This window comes from Anopheles coluzzii (assembly GCF_943734685.1).
Source record: "Anopheles coluzzii chromosome X unlocalized genomic scaffold, AcolN3 X_unloc_48, whole genome shotgun sequence".
Lineage (NCBI taxonomy): Eukaryota > Metazoa > Arthropoda > Insecta > Diptera > Culicidae > Anopheles > Anopheles coluzzii.
This window is the reverse complement of record NW_026054478.1, coordinates 20,001-25,000: the sequence shown is the minus strand read 5'-3', so window position 1 is coordinate 25,000 and position 5,000 is coordinate 20,001.

Here is a 5,000-nt window from a genome sequence, read left to right as displayed (position 1 = left end):
TGGATTGGATCGTGGAAAAAAAACGCTAAGTCCCAGATCCTGAACTCGACAGGAAAGCGCTGATGGCAAACATTCTGACTGGAAGTTCCTAGAAATCGGCTTTTTCCTTATTGGCATTATGTGGCACGTTTATTGTGGCTAGAACATTAATTATCCACCAAATGGCACCAACGCTTGGCGAAAGTCTCGAAACACTCCTATCCCGACGCACCAGCAACCGCAACACGATGCAAAATAAATTGCACGAGCTACTGATACTTGTACCATGCACGGTACACGGTACCAAAATATACCCCTGAAAGTGTGCAATTTGGTGCTATTCTAGGAAATTTGTTTGGGGAAGCCTAGCTACGCGTGTCGCACGTTGCATGGTCGTCGATCAGAGGCATGCAAAAGCACCTATCTAGGGGAATTACTTTACGTTCTAGTAGCAAGATCGATTTTCCGGTCTAGCACGGCAGTACGCCTGCATGCATACACTCCATGTACCAAAAATGTATCAACCTAGGCGTTGCTCAGTAGCTTTTGGCGGCACATGTAAAAAGTACTCGAGTTCAGATTCTTGGAACTTTGCGTATTGTTCAAAACTTATAACGAAAACTAAATTATAAATGGGTAAAAGGCTAGGCGTTTCTCAGTAGCTTTTGGCGCCACGTGGCAAAAGTATTCGAGTTCAGATTTCTGGGACTTAGCGTATTTTTCAAACCTGATAATGAAAATTGAAGTACAAATGGGGCATAAGCTAGGCGTTGCCCAGTAACTTTTTTCGCCACATGGAGGAAGTAGTCGAGCTCCAATTTCTGGGACGTAGCGTATTTTTCAATCATAATAAACCAAATCAAACATAAAAATCATGAAACTTACACCACGTCCCTAGGTTGTGCACAAAACGTAACGATAAAGTGCCGGCGAGGTTAGAGGTGCACCAAAATTGTGTACCGATTAGGAAAAGTACTCTATGTTGCTATGACTTGGGTAAAAAGTGTTGATTAACTGCTGGTTACGATAGACAGTTGCTTATCGTACACATCGCAAACGAACACCCCTTAGTGAGCAGTAGCAGAAGTCGATGGAACAAAGCGAATGCATTACAAACTGATCAAGTAAAATAAGGAACGCTACGTACTAGGACTTCTTTCCAAGAATGGTGTCCGCGACGGGAGGGCAAGCGTCCTTCCCAGGTTTCCCTAGTAAACCTTGTATGGTAAACATACCCAAGCGTGTCCGTAAGCACGCAACGATAGTCACGAACGAGCACATACCTAGGGAAAGTACTCTACGTACTAGGACTTCTGTCCAAGAATGGTGTCCGCGACGGTCGGGCACTGTGACGCAATTACCAAATCCTAGAATCGTACAAGCAGTGTGTACAAACATAAACATTAACGCGTTCGCTCGGGCTGCGCCGTCCGTGTTGAACACAAATGCGGGTGATTATATGAGTGGATGGACAAAAACATGCGTGGCGAAGACAATTTTCTGCACGATGTGCACATAGCTCATTTCGTCGTCCCGGGCGAATGGAAAAACACAAAAATCTCGAGTATCTTTCTAGGTTTCTGTTATAAAAGGGCAGGCCAAAAGGTGACCGGTTGAGATGAGCATTTTAAGCATGCAAGCACTTAATTGCAACTTTTCCTACAAAAACTAGGTACGTACACGTAGATTGTATCAACATGGACATCCATGATTGCGTACGCCCGGGCTGCGCCCTCCGTGTTGTACTTTCCCTGATTGGTACACAATTTTGGTGCAAGTGTACCAACATCGACATCTATGAACGCGTACGCTCGAGCTGCACCCTCCGTCTTGTACTTTCCCTGATCGGTACACAGTTTTGGTGCACGGCTATCCCGAAAGGCAACTTGTACCAACATCGACATCCATGAACGCGTACGTAGCGTACTTTCCCTGATCGGTACACAATGTTGGTGCACGGCATAGGAAATGGGCTTAAAATGGTCAAACTCAATCCATTTCCACTAAAGATAGTCAATAACAGCTGTGCCGATGAAGTAGGGCACGATGCAAGTCAATGTTATTTAATGAATTACATGTTCACCATACATTTCAGTACAAAATTGCTCGGTCAGACCTACAAAGTGCTATATCTCGAATACTAAACGTCGCAGATGGGTGTCGTAGAACAATTTTAAGTTCGTCTAACGATTCTACATCCGATTCTGGATAGTGGTTTTTCGACCACTTTTCAACATTTTGTGACACCCCGAACCTAGGGGCAGCTCCCTAGCTTTTTTCAAAAATGTGCACCGAACGGGCCAGAGAGCTCGAGTAGTCGAAAATTTTTTTTTTTGCTAAAACCCCTCAAAACGTGTCAGGAACGCACCCTAGATGATGAAAAGTGCAACCAGAATGTCAATCGACAACATGCCCGGGGGTACAAATTTGCTCTACGCGTCCCTAGGTAGGGTACTTTTTCATACAAACATCAAAGTGTACGGTGCACACAGTGCGCGGAACAAAAATTGCTCGGTCAGACCTAGGACGGGCCATATCTCGAATACTAAACGTCGCAGATGGGTGTCGTAGAACAATTTTAAGTTCGTCTAACGATTCTACATCCGATTCTGGATAGTGGTTTTTCGACCACTTTTCAACATTTTGTGACACCCCGAACCTAGGGGCAGCTCCCTAGCTTTTTTCAAAAATGTGCACCGAACGGGCCAGAGAGCTCGAGTAGTCGAAAATTTTTTTTTTGCTAAAACCCCTCAAAACGTGTCAGGAACGCACCCTAGATGATGAAAAGTGCAACCAGAACGTCAATCGACAACATGCCCGGGGGTACAAATTTGCTCTACGCGTCCCTAGGTAGGGTACTTTTTCATACAAACATCAAAGTGTACGGTGCACAAAGTGCGCGGAACAAAAATTGCTCGGTCAGACCTAGGACGGGCCATATCTCGAATACTAAACGTCGCAGATGGGTGTCGTAGAACAATTTTAAGTTCGTCTAACGATTCTACATCCGATTCTGGATAGTGGTTTTTCGACCACTTTTCAACATTTTGTGACACCCCGAACCTAGGGGCAGCTCCCTAGCTTTTTTCAAAAATGTGCACCGAACGGGCCAGAGAGCTCGAGTAGTCGAAAATTTTTTTTTTGCTAAAACCCCTCAAAACGTGTCAGGAACGCACCCTAGATGATGAAAAGTGCAACCAGAACGTCAATCGACAACATGCCCGGGGGTACAAATTTGCTCTACGCGTCCCTAGGTAGGGTACTTTTTCATACAAACATCAAAGTGTACGGTGCACAAAGTGCGCGGAACAAAAATTGCTCGGTCAGACCTAGGACGGGCCATATCTCGAATACTAAACGTCGCAGATGGGTGTCGTAGAACAATTTTAAGTTCGTCTAACGATTCTACATCCGATTCTGGATAGTGGTTTTTCGACCACTTTTCAACATTTTGTGACACCCCGAACCTAGGGGCAGCTCCCTAGCTTTTTTCAAAAATGTGCACCGAACGGGCCAGAGAGCTCGAGTAGTCGAAAAATTTTTTTTTGCTAAAACCCCTCAAAACGTGTCAGGAACGCACCCTAGATGATGAAAAGTGAAACCAGAACGTGAAACGACAACTTTGTTGGGGGTACCCTTTTTACTCTACGGGCCACTAGCTTAGGCGCGCCAACAGCGCTTTCCTCTCGGGTTCCCATTTTTTGCCCTCCTGGGATTATGATCATTTACTCATTGCCTACTATAGGGAAGGTACCTTGCTCCGAGGTCAAAAATGAAGATTTCACCAAATCGTAGTTTTAACCTCTATTTAGTCGTAGGAGCATGGTTTGCAGTGTCCGTGGGTCATATAAGCCCCCGTTTGGGTCATACGTCCCCTCCCCGATGAAAATCGTCATATGACTATAGGCCGAACTTATGAAGCAAAAGTGGTGTCTGGTGGGTTCTGCCGATGATCTTAACCTATGATTTTGAGTTTCCACTCTTTCAAAACGTTTCCTGGAGCAGTACATCACGGGTCTACGGACCCAAAGACTTCGTTGCGATGGTTTCAAGCATAAAAGTTGTAACAGTTAAGGGTTTTTAATACGCGTATATTAAATCATTGCTTGAAACTAAGCTTCGTTGTCTTTAAACTCTGCAAGACCAATCGAACTTCTTAGGGAAACTCGAAGCATTCACGCTAAGCTGGTGGTGCAGGGCACATAGCGTGATGAAACCGGGTTTCCCTAACCAATGTGGCATATTTTTTCCCTGAGAGTGAAGCTCAGACCCACGTAGGGGAGAGCGAAGTGGAACTTTAATGTTCAATGCAGCAAATGTTCGCCATGCGGATAAACAAGTTGGAATAGTTCAATGTAGTGTAATGCAAACACGAATCGCAAATAACGATACGGGACCCAGAAGCAATTCTGCGGATCCCTCGGGGAGTGGTGAGTTGATATAAATTAGAGGTGAAAGTCCAAGTTGTTCGAGCTCCGGCTCGGCAGCCGATACGAGGTTCCTGTTGAGCTTGTTTGTACATCGCGCAGAGGCGCCGTTCGGTTCTAGCAATGATTCCCGCCACCATGTTCCATGCGTGCAGAGATCCGTTAGAGCTCGTTCAATGTGTCCCGCCGTGATTACGAAAAAGTCCAACAGTTGACTTAGTTGGGTGTGCGTCAAGTAATCGCGCAGAGATGCCGATCGGTTCCTAGCAATGTTTCCCGTCACAAGGTGGTATTGGCACCTGTGCAGAGTGGCCGTTAGCAATGTCTCCCGTATCACGGTGGTGTACCATCACTAGTGCAGAGTGACCGCTAGCAATGTCTCCCGTCACAAGGTGGTAGCCCAGAAGTGCAGAGAAGCCGCTGTAGCAAAGTCTCCCGTATCACGTTGGAGTTCTTCCACTAGTGCAGAGAGATCGCTGAACCGTTCAATGTGTCCCGTCGTGGTGTGCTTGTACCGAGCACGTAGGATACACCTTGCTTTGTTGGTTTGGGATAGGAGTGGTCGCGCAACTGCCTCCACGCCGCAGAGTGCCA